The sequence below is a fragment of the Limanda limanda genome, chromosome 3, assembly GCF_963576545.1.
Source record: "Limanda limanda chromosome 3, fLimLim1.1, whole genome shotgun sequence".
In the NCBI taxonomy this organism is placed as follows: Eukaryota; Metazoa; Chordata; class Actinopteri; order Pleuronectiformes; family Pleuronectidae; genus Limanda; species Limanda limanda.
Genome location: NC_083638.1, coordinates 3489883 through 3502106, shown reverse-complemented (window position 1 = coordinate 3502106; position 12224 = coordinate 3489883). Strand labels below are relative to the sequence as shown.

Here is a 12224-nt window from a genome sequence, read left to right as displayed (position 1 = left end):
AGGATGAATGGAGATTGCGGTGGTCAGTGAACGCACCATTACAACAGACGGCAGCAGAGCAGCAGGAGGAGGAAACCGATCCTGCGCAGAAACAACACTTTATCTCTCTTTATCTCTCATCCCTCAGTTTCATTTCCTCCTTCTTTCCTTGGAGGAAACTTCCGGTTCGACCCGAGCGGAGCCGGAAACAGTCTCTGGAGCAGGAGGCGACTTCTCCTGGTTTCATGGCCGAGGAGGAGCGACGTGTGTCCGCGGAGAGAAGTGGAAACATGTCGCTGTGTGTGGAGGATTAAACGAGGGAGGAATATTTTTGTATTTTAAAAAATAACCAAAGTTACTCAGCTGCACCGAGAGGAAGAAGAGGAGGAAGAAGAGGAGAGAAGTTATCAGTCTGTTCTCCTGCTCGGAGTGAACCAGGTAAGTGACCTCACCTGCTCATCAACACATGCTGGGGCCACCTGTGTGCAACCCCGCGTTACAGTTACACCCAGCGTTACAGTTACACCCTCGCTGTGTCACACTTGTCATCGAGCACCTCCTCGTTACTATTCTAAATATCTACTCGTGTGGCCAATAGGAAACCTGAATGAACCCGTTACAGTTACACCCAGCGTTACAGTTACATCTTCCTACCAGGAGTCATTGAGAATCCGACTATTGAGTTAAAACCTAAAAGTAAATATTTGTTTTTCAGTGTCAATAGGAAATAAAAGTGGATTTTCAGTGTTTTCCTTCATTTATATTATCTAGGGTTAGATCCCGTTTAAGTCCTATAAAATTCAGGTTTACAACAGGAATGATGATTGATTCAGGTTTAGATCTAGACCTGGTCCAGTTCGGTCTTCACCATGTTTACACCCTCTCTGTGAATCCAGTCCACATCGAGGTCTAAATGTAAATCTAAACCATCTTCAAACTCTTGACTCCTGGATAATCCTCAACTCTCAGTTTGATGGTGTTTTGTCCACATGAGTGAAAAACCTCAATTTATTCTGGTTTTAAATATTGATTAAAGGTGAAACTGTGTTTATACAACTTCTGTTATAATCTATTCCAGATTTGACAGAAGTCTAAATACAGTGATTGTTCTCCGGGCCTTGTCCCGTGTGGTTGACATGAAGGGGAACACGGAATCTAGTGAGTTTGAGACGAGAATAAAGGTTTTTTACAAATCTGAACCTTACACCCTCCTGGTTAATCTAATCCAGATCTGACAAGTCTAAGTAAAATTGGTTTGTGTCCACATGAGGAGAAACCAGTGGAACAGGCCTACTTCTGATCTGGGTTCTTCTGGATCTGGTTTCACAAAGAATTCACACAGAAAACAGATTTACTGACTCTGACCCGGGGTTCAAACACTCGCTTTAAAACACTTTAATAACTTTAGTGTTATGTAATACTTTAAATATTCGTTTTAGTCTCACCTTCATCACTTTAACTCGTGGCGAATGTTTACAATCGAGGCTGCGATGGTTTAACCTGCTAATATCTAAGCTAACATTAACGTGCCACGGGAAAATCTGCACGTTTTGTAGTGAAATTTACCAAAATGCTCTGAAAATGGTCTAGAATATAAGGGAATTGCATAAAACTTCAGTCATTCTGCTCTATCACTTCAACAGTTTAATCTCAAAATTTAAAGGTGCATCGAGTCGTTCTTGGCCAGTAGGGGGCAGAAAAAAAAACATCGGTCACAAACTCGCAGAAGTCCTGAACGACAATTGCTGCCAAAGTAAACAATAGAATATGAAACGGTAGAAGTTATCACACAAGCTCTAAAGATTCTGCAGAGTCGACTGAAAATATAACTCAAATTTAATGTTTTATGTTAAGTCGTAAAAATAAGTTTTCCCCCTCCGCTGTAATTTACCGTTTTTTTGCCATGTTTTTCTTATTTGTTTTTCACAATTACAATTATAGAAAAACATTTGCTGCTTTGAAGCCGTCGTTTCTTTTCTCTGGAACTTGAGAGAAAATGTTATTTGTGAATCTGCCGCATGTTGTTCTCTTGCTTCCACTGACTCACTTATTTCTAACAGTCGTTGGTCTGTTGTTTAATGGAAGTCCTCCTGTGGGTTGGGGGGGTGGAGGGAGTCCCTGACAAGCAGCAGTATTGTAGAAGGATCCACTGTGGAGGCGGGACTCCCCCACCCCCCCCCTTCAGGACTCTGAATCCTGCCGAGCGAGTGGAATTTCATGGAAAGATGAAATATGTCCTTGCAGAGCGTGAACTCTCTCTCTCAGTTTCCGTCCGGTCCTCGTTCCTGCTTCTGTTCTCCTGAACTCTGAGTTCACACCTGAGCTCTGGATGTGAACAGGAGCTTCTGGGACGTGAACATTATTATTATTCCTCCACGAGGCAAAGAAGGAAACTTTCTGTGCGGAGCCGGTTTTAACCGACTCAGTTTCATTTACTTTCTCTTTCAACACATCTTCAAATGAAACCCAGCTGACTCGGACTGAAGGACACGTTTAACACTATTTCATTCTTAATGATATTAAATGATTTAACCCGTTATTTACAATTAGTTAGAGAAGATTGATGCATTTTCCAGTTACATTGAAATACAACAACCTGAAAGATGTTGAGAAGGAAGAGATTTGTTATAGAGCTAAATACCTTTTGATTTGAGATTGAAATCAACTCAGTGAAACAAGTGTATTTAAAATATTTTTAGAAAAAAACAAAACATAAAGAAACTAGAATAAAAAATGAAACTTATAAGATAGATAGATAGATTACTTTATTCATCCCCGAAGGGAAATTAAGTACATTTATTATAAATTGATTATTTTTAAATTAGCATTTAGAGAAATTAGGCAGTTTCAGTTGTATTTATGTTTTCTGGTAACTATCAATTAATTCATAAATAATAATGTCTGGGAATTTGAGAAAAAATGTCTCAACAACCGTCCAGATGTTCGGTGTCCTTCAACCTTAAGGAAAACATTTAGTCGTCACATTTAAGAAGCTGCAACTATCAAATGTTTAAATCATTATTATTATTATTACCATTAATCATCTATTGATCGACTAATCAGTAAATACAATAGTTTGTTGTTGACTCCGGCTGTTCAGGAAGTTTTGCTGTTTCCTGGGAAACGTTCTCCAAACAAAACAAGTTGTCAAACTGGAATCGAGTGCAAACGGCAGGAGAAGCAGCCTCCGGGTTAACTTCGTCTTTCATGACCTGCAGTGATCAGCAGGTCGAGTGAAACCGGTCGAGTCCTGCGGAGCCGGGGGGGCGGAGGCTGGGGGGGTGGAGGCGGTCCCGGCCCAACATGGCCTCAGTGATGTGGTTCTGGCTGGAAAGGAGGGAACAGCTGAGAGTGGGAACAAGGCTGACTTGTCCCTTTCTGCTCTGCATGGCTCCGCCTCTCTGCTGTGGTTCTGCTGGGAGCTCTTCACTGACATGTCCCATCAGATCTGCTGATATGAAAACTTCTTTTATTTTGCAGAAAACATTTATCTTTATACTGGTTTCATTTTCTTAATTCATGTTTTGTATATTTGTCTGTTAGTCAGTTATTTATAAGAACATATGTGGTTAAAGGATCAATTAGATCACGATGTTGATAACGACATCTTCAGATTAAAATTGTGTGTTTGTAATATAAAGATAAATCAGCTGACATATTGGTTTCTACTCCCAGTAATCCATATGGGTCAGACTCTGGTTCACTGGGATTGATGACTGGTCTGAATCCACTGGTCTGAATCCACTGGTTTGAATCCACTGGTCTGAATCCACTGGTCTGAATCCACTGGTCTGAATCCACTGGTCTGAATCCACTGGTCTGAATCCACTGGTCTGAATCCACTGGTCTGAATCCACTGGTCTGAATCCACTGGTTTGAATCCACTGGTCTGAATCCACTGGTCTGAATCCACTGGTCTGAATCCACTGGTCTGAATCCACTGGTCTGAATCCACTAGTCTGAATCCACTGGGCTGAATCCACTGGTCTGAATCCACTGGTCTGAATCCACTGGTCTGAATCCACTGGTCTGAATCCACTGGTTTGAATCCACTGGTCTGAATCCACTGGTGTGAATCCACTGGTCTGAATCCACTGGTCTGAATCCACTGGTCTGAATCCACTGGTCTGAATCCACTGGTCTGAATCCACTGGTCTGAACCCACTGGTCTGAATCCACTGGTCTGAATCCACTGGTCTGAATCCACTGGTCTGAATCCACTGGTCTGAATCCACTGGTTTGAATCCACTGGTGTGAATCCACTGGTGTGAATCCACTGGTCTGAATCCACTGGTTTGAATCCACTGGTCTGAATCCACTGGTGTGAATCCACTGGTCTGAATCCACTGGTCTGAATCCACTGGTCTGAATCCACTGGTCTGAATCCACTGGTCTGAATCCACTGGTCTGAATCCACTGGTGTGAATCCACTGGTCTGAATCCACTGGTCTGAATCCACTGGTCTGAATCCACTGGTCTGAATCCACTGGTCTGAATCCACTGGTGTGAATCCACTGGTCTGAATCCACTGGTCTGAATCCACTGGTCTGAATCCACTGGTCTGAATCCACTGGTCTGAATCCACTGGTCTGAATCCACTGGTCTGAATCCACTGGTCTGAATCCACTGGTGTGAATCCACTGGTGTGAATCCACTGGTCTGAATCCACTGGTCCTCTGCAGGATCAGAGACACTTTCTCAGGAATGTGAAATCACTTTATGTGTTTGACCAACAAGTGAATTTAGGTAAATTGGTCGTTTGGTCTTTTTAAAACCTGACACTCTGGTCTCAGCTCGTCGTCCACGCAGGTAAATTTAGAGGTGTGAGTGAACCGCCCTGACCCCCCCCCCCTGCGGGTCTCCAGCTGTTTCATTAGCCGCTCACTAACGGCTCCATGTGTGGCATTTCACCGGCGCCCCCAGAATGTGCCACCTCCGGGCGGCGAGGAGCCATATAACCTGCAGCTCGGGGGTGCCGGGAATCGAACCGCACGCCGCTGGCCGCTCCGCTGTCTAACAAACCTCCCTGTGCTCTTCTCCTTGCTGCTGCTGCTGCTGCTGCTGCTGTGGGATCTTCCGCTCTGTGCTGTCCCTCCCTGTCTCTCAGGCCCGCGGAGACACAGGCTGTCTTCTGCTTGGACGTCTGTCCGTCTCTGTTTTTGTCTCTAAGGTAAGTTCTGCTGTTTTTGGTCCAGGGGCAACGTGTGCTTTGTGTTTCTGTTGCATGTTGGGTATTCAGGGTAACTTAGGATATGTGATGCGTGGCCTGTGATTGGATGATTCACCATGATGTGTGTCTGACTGGAGGAAAATACAAAACGCTCCTAAAGAGGTGAAGTGCAGGATTGTGACATCACTCCAATGTATTGGATATTAGGACTTATGGTCAATTTGTATTGTTATATTGTATTATTTGCCTTTTTATTGTCATTGTACAGCACTTTGGTCAGTTTATGCTGTATTTAAATGTGCTCTATAAATGAAACTTACTTACTTACTTACTAAATAACCATAAACTAGTAAAAGTCCAAACTATATATACAGATATACTAAACTACATTTTCCAGTATCGATATTTTGTCACACCTTTAATACAAATGTTCATAACTTTGCTCATAGTTCTCCTGTCGTCTGATTAAAGCTCAACACACTTTAACAAGCGGTGATTCACACAGGGGTTTTTGTCTCTCCGGTCAAATCTGTAAAACATATAGTGGAACTGAAAAAGTGTTTTTCAGGACAAACATCAGAAGAGAATACGAAAAAAGCAGGAGGTTTAAAGACGGGTCCGATTCTCATGAAGTGCAATCAAGTGCCTGAGTTAAAATGATTTCGAGTAACAGAAAGATGTGAGGAGCATGTCTTCACGTTTGAGAAGCTTTGAGAAAATATTTGAGAATTTTTCTGTTTTGGGAAAACGTCTGAAGCGATCATTTCGATAATCCCAAAGTTAACAATTAACTTCCTGTTGATCTGCTAATCAACCAATCGGCCAATCGTTGCAGCTCTAAAGTCTGAAATGTGAGCGATGAACTAAACCTGTCGCCCATCGAAACATCTCAAATACAAAAGAATCTATTTAATTTACTCTTGATTATTGTGAGTCTGCTGTTGTGTGGTTGTGTTGCCGTCTGAGAACACACCGAGGTTTAACTCTAGTCTGAAAGCTCGTTGCCATGGCGCTGCTGGCCGTGTGTTGGCGTTTTCCTCTCCAATGTAAATAACCATAAACTGGTAAAAGTCCAAACTATACATACAGATATACTATACTACATTTTCCAGTATCGATATTTTGTCACACCTTTAAAACAAACTGTTCATAACTTTGCTCATTGTTCTCCTGTCATCTGATTTAAGCTCAACACATTTTAAATGAGTTAGAGTAACAGAAAGATGTGAGGAACATGTCTTCACGTTTGATTGAAAAGCTTTGAGAAAATATTTGAGAATTTTTCTGTTTTGGGAAAACGTCTGAAGCGATCATTTCGATAATCTCAAAGTTAACAATTAACTTCCTGTTGATCTGCTAATCAACCAATCGGCCAATCGTTGCAGCTCTAAAGTCTGAAACGTGAGCGATGAACTGAACCTGTCGCCCATCGAAACATCTCAAATACAAAAGAATCTATTTAATTTACTCTTGGTTATTGTGAGTTTGCTGTTGTGTGGTTGTGTTGCAGCCTGAGAACACACCGAGGTTTAACTCTAGTCTGAAAGCACGTTGCCATGGCGCTGCTGGCCGTGTGTTGGCGTTTTTCTTCTCTGCATTTAAATCCTCCGTCGCTCGACATCCATCTTCAGACCCACGTTCACAAAGTGAGCGTGTCGCTTCCAGTGAGACGCAGCTGGTTGTCTGCAGCTGGAGCACACCGGTAACTCCGAGTCGCTGGTTCGATGCCGGGCGGCTGCAGGCGCTGGCTCGTACCTACAGACTGAAGCCGGGCTGGAATGCAGCTGGCGGCTTAAAGACCGATTCTCCTGCCGTTCGCCACGAGCCCGACGGACGTGTAGGAGCAGCGAGCGGCTGGGAGCTGTACATTAATCAGATTAATCACCGTGAGTTTTCCAGTGCGGCTTATAAGGTCTGGACCGGCCTCTCTCTCTCTCTCTCTCCTCATCCCTCCCTCAGCTGCTCTGCCCCCCTCCCCTCCTCCTCCTCACCCTCGCTGGCCTGACCCACTTCTCTCTCTAAACCCTCTGTCTCACCCTTCCTCCCACGTTCACCCTCCTCCTCCTCCTCTGTGTTGTCTGTTGATTGTTGTTGTGTTTGCGAGCAGAGTCGTCAGGTTGTGTTAGAACTGAAAGAAGGAATTTGCAGCGTTGATATTAAATAGATTAATCAGAATGAAAGCAGCTGCTTATTCGTCTTTGGCTTCGTTTTTAAATTTACTCAAGAATATTAATAAACAGTAAAAATAATTTGAGTTGTTGATTATCGTTCTACCGGTTATTTTGTTAATCTTCTAATATTTTATCAAACCAGAGACTCAAATCTCCACATTTCCAACTTATTATGACATAAAACATAAAATAATCTTAATCAAACTTTGGCTTCAACAAACAAGTATTTAATTACCTGCTGAATCTGATACATTTTGATAATTGCTTATGAGCTTATGAACTTATCAGTGTGTTGATTGATCAGTCAACGATTGAACTGGTTCCTGTTCCTCTAATGCGATAGTTAGATGTTGAGAACTTGATCTGCAGGTTCATCAATAATAACAATAACTCTTAGTTGCTGTTTCATAGTAGACCCAGAGTCTTTCTCAGGAAAACTGCTCAGTCGGCAGAAACCTGACGCCTGCAGCCGTTTTCAATTTATTCAGAAACAGCTGTTGATTCAATAAATCACTAAATGTGAAACTCTGGAGATTTGGAGCCGTGAGGAGGAAAAGACTGATCAGATAAGTTTTTTATTATTTATCAGTTCTGGAAAATAACAAACTGCAAACCTGCTGCAAATAAACAGGGAGATAATTGAAGGATTTATTTATGCTGCTGGTGTTGTCGTGGAAACGGCCTCAGAAGCCTCTTGTTTGTGTGGTGTTGTCAAAGCTCTTCCTCTCCTCTGTGTTCTCCTGCACTTCCTCTCCTCTCACCGCTCATCCATCTCACACTTCATCTCCTCTCATCTCCTCTCATCTCACGTCACTGATCTGTGGCCTGTTCAGGATCCAGCAGCAGCCTTTAGCTTCTCAATTATTTCACACGGTCCAGGGACTAAATGGAAAGAGATTGTGTTTCCACCCCTGTTCATTTGTTTTTTTGTTAGCACGACTACACAAAACAGTTGAACTTTGTGAATTTAGTTTGGTAGAAGGATGAGAAGAAAGAACCACTTTCTTTAACATTGAAGGACAGTTCGGTTTCCAGTTTTCCACGGAATAATTTATTGATCTGGATGAAGAAGATCAGATCTTTTGAGAACCACGAGGACTGAGAGATGTCCTCGTGGTTCTGTATCATTTTGCAGCAATTCATTGTTTCATAATCCACAATCCTGTGCGTGTGTGTGTGTGTGTGTGTGTGTAGATACTCGGGGGGGGGGGGACTGAACTCTAGTTCATAACCAGTGATTGGACCCATGTAAACATGTAAAGTAAACATTGAGAAATACGGGAAAAACTCACTAGGGCCGAGTGAAGGATGAGGGTGATGGAAAGGGCCCCAAAAGATCTTAAATATAATTTAAGTTTATAACATGTTACTTTTGTTTAAATACATAAACAACTCGCTTACAAACTGATCAATTCAGAAACGTCTAAAATAGTTAAAATAAGGTGAAGATGTATTGAAGCTGACGAAGAATCGTTCTCATGTCCGTTAATGCGATTAATACTTTCTCTAATGCGCGAGTTCACAAACTGTCGGGTTTCCACTTTGTTCCTTTTGCACCGAGCTGTATCACCCTGTCACATGTCCTCACCCCCCACCCCCACCCCCCCGACCTGTGCTCACTTTTCACCTCAACAAGTTGTTGGACACGTGCAGGACTTGAAGTTCACTTTGGGTTTGTTTGATTCGTTGTAAAGATTAAGAGACAAGTATTTAAAATATGATCAATAATACAAACTCCAACCTTCTACCGTGCGTGTGTTGTTTAGGCCTCTGCAGTAAAACCATGTTTCCTTCTATTTGTTGTACATGAAGACAATTGAAATACATTCCTGAAGGTATTAGCTCAGTGTACAGGGCGTGTGTGTGTGTGTGTGTGTGTGTGTGTGTGTGTGTGTGTGTGTGTGTGTGTGTGTGTGTGTGTGTGTGTGTGGACTCGCTGATAATCTTGAGAACTTGTTCAGCAGCAGCTCTCTGGTTCTCTGGGTTAACGAAGTTGTTTTAGAGTTGTTTAAGGCGAACAACTTTCTGTTTCTGCTTATTTTCTGTTTGACAAAAGTAAAACCAGCAAATTAATGAAAAAAGTAGAAAGTATAGACAAAATGTTTTCACTTTGTTGTGTTTTGTATCGTCATTCTTACTTATTTTTTGATTTATGACCAAATAACTGCAAAACTAGCGAAATCCATCCCCCCCCAGCCGCCCTGTGTGTAACTAATGTAACTCAGACTGTGGACAGTTTCACTCTCAGCACATCAGAGCTTTTTATTTTGTATTATTTGTAGAGTTTCGACCGTTCAAAGCCTTTGTTTCGGTTTGAGAACTTGGCACAATATTTGTTTCACGCGTTGTGAACCTCGGCTCCTCGGTCGAGTTGCATGCAAACCTCCGGCAGGTTCACTGCAGCTGCCGTACAAGAGGGTTGAGCTGCCAAGCCAACATGCTTTCAGTGAGCCACACCCAGATACTCACACACACACGCACACACACACACAGACACACACAAACACTCCTGTAGGATATAGGAGCAGTAATTAGCGACCCATGGAGAAGTCAGTTTTCTCATACTCGCTCATGTTCCAGCATGCTGGTGCCAGATGCTTCTCCTTACCACTTACCTGTGACACACACACACACACACACACACACACACACACACACACACACACACACACACAGACACACACAGCCAGGCACACGCACAGACACACACCCGGCCATCCTTCTATCTCTACAGCATGGGGAGGTAAAACTCGAGCTCAGCTGTCTGACGGGGATTATCTGCCACGTCTGAGAGAGAAGTGATGTTGTGCGGTTGTGTTGTCGAACGTCTGCGTTTCACTAATCTTCAGCGTCACCTGCGAAACACACCCACACACACACACACTGACACACACCTACACACACATTAAACCTGATCTAAGTGCACGTTCTCCTCCCTCCCGTCGCCGGCTGCTCTGTCATTGCCGAGTTTATTTAGACTCACCCGCTCCCACATTGTTCCCTGCAGAGTTCACCAAGGCTACTGTTGTGCGCTGCCTTTTAATTCGGCCTCGGCCTGGTCCCAGTGCTTAGATCAGCTGCTGTTATTCTGGGAGACGACTTGTTATTTACAGTGAGCGAGAAGGTTGTGAAACACAGGGAGGAGGGAAAACCAGGATCCTCCGACAGTCCTGTCACGTCAAGTCCTGAAGCCTCAGTGATGGTTTGGATGTTTGCTTTTTATTTCCTCGCGTGTGGGACGACTGTGCACGTACAAAGTTGTGTGTTTGACTTTTTTGTCGGAGACTAAATAGTCCAGGCAAAGTAACCCATTTTGGAGCCAAAAATACAAGAATTTTAAAAGAATTTTTTTCAGCATAGATTATTTCTATGAGGTGTCCAGAACAACATACTAAAATTCCTAAGAAGTCCTAGTTGAGGAAATATGTTTAATTCTCATCAATGTGCCAATAAGGCCCGGCAACAATACACCCAAAAAGACTATTTTTTTCGTTTACTCCTATCAAAATAAAACTTTACACAATGAAACGTAACATGAAACGTAACATGTTTTGTATTACAAGTTTCTTTGGAAATTAATTTTAATATGCAAGTGAGCTATACACTCATCGAATATGCCCAAAATAAACCCAGCTCATGTGCTTGTCAAATTCATTTCAAAAGAAACTTGTAATACAAAAAAAGTTACTTTTCATAAATACTTTTACTATGTAAAGTTTTATTGTGGTAGGAGTAAAGGAAAAAATTAAGCCTATTTGGGTGTATTTGGGGCATATTCGATTAGTGTATAGCTCATTTGCATATTCAAATTCATTTTCAAAGAAACTTGTAATACAAAAAATGTAAACGAAAAGTAAACGAAAAAAATAGCCCTTTTGGGGTGTATTGTTGCCGGGCCTTATTGGCACACATTGATGAGAATTAAACATATTTCCTCAACTAGGATTTCTTAGGAATTTTAGTATGTTGTTCTGGACACCTCATAGAAATGATCTATGCTGAAAAAAATTATTTTACAATTAGTCGGTCGGAAAACGCTACTTTGCCTGGACTAAAAAGCTGTTTTCAGACTTGACCTCCAGAGGATCTGTGGAGAATTGGGGTCCGGACCTTCTCTGCAGTTTCTCCTCTCTCACCTGCAGCCCCTGTGGAGGAACTCTGGAGGATCTGCGGGGTGGGGGTGCATGTCTGAAAGCAGCTCGTTCAGTTCCGAGTCGATTTGTAAAACATCTAAGAAGCTGGGTCACTTTTTTAAACGGAACAAAACTCATGTTCAGGGCTGAAGTGAACGCTGTTACCTCAGCTGAGGAGGTTGTGTTTTCATTGCTAAGACCAACTTGGGGAAGACAGCTTTCTGTTATAAAGCACCCTACACTTGGAATGAGGTCCAAAAATCTTTAAAGTTGCGCTCATTTGTTTCACTGACGGAGTTCTCGAGTCTGGTCTCATGTACAGCTGACTTCTCCTGCAGTGACTGTAACTGCTAGTTGACTTGGCCATGGTATTTTATTGACGAATTGTTTTATACCTTGTATTACTGTGTATATATATATGCATATTTATTTCATTCCTATTTATTCAATGTATTCACTTTTAATGTATCAACTTTTTTATTGTACCCTCGGCACCATTGTAACTGAGGGTCTTATCCCTCAATGTGTCTTCCGAGGCTTAAATAAATATTCAATCAATCAATCAATCAATTGCTGTTTGTTTGACTCTTTGCAGGAACTAGCAAAACCGATTTATTGAGACTTTTAAGATAGATGCAAGGTTACGAAAAGGAAGAAACCATTCCCTTTTGGGGGTGGATTTGATTATAGGAGTTTTTGTCTGTTTCTTTAACAACACCTGGTTCGTCCTCTTCTGTCCGTTTGTCTGTCGGTTGGTTTGTAATCAAGATT

At 42.3% G+C, this 12224-nt stretch overlaps 1 protein-coding gene across 1 annotated transcript in view; it reads left to right on the top strand.

Moving 5' to 3' along the window:
* Window positions 1-348: 348 nt before the first annotated feature.
* pacsin3 (protein kinase C and casein kinase substrate in neurons 3) overlaps window positions 349-12224 on the top strand; it is a 28245-nt gene continuing 16369 nt past the window's right edge. The window contains exons 1-2 of the mRNA XM_061068911.1: window positions 349-417; window positions 5087-5149. The gene's annotated coding sequence lies outside the window, so the exon portion shown is untranslated. The remainder of the gene's footprint in view (window positions 418-5086; window positions 5150-12224) is intronic.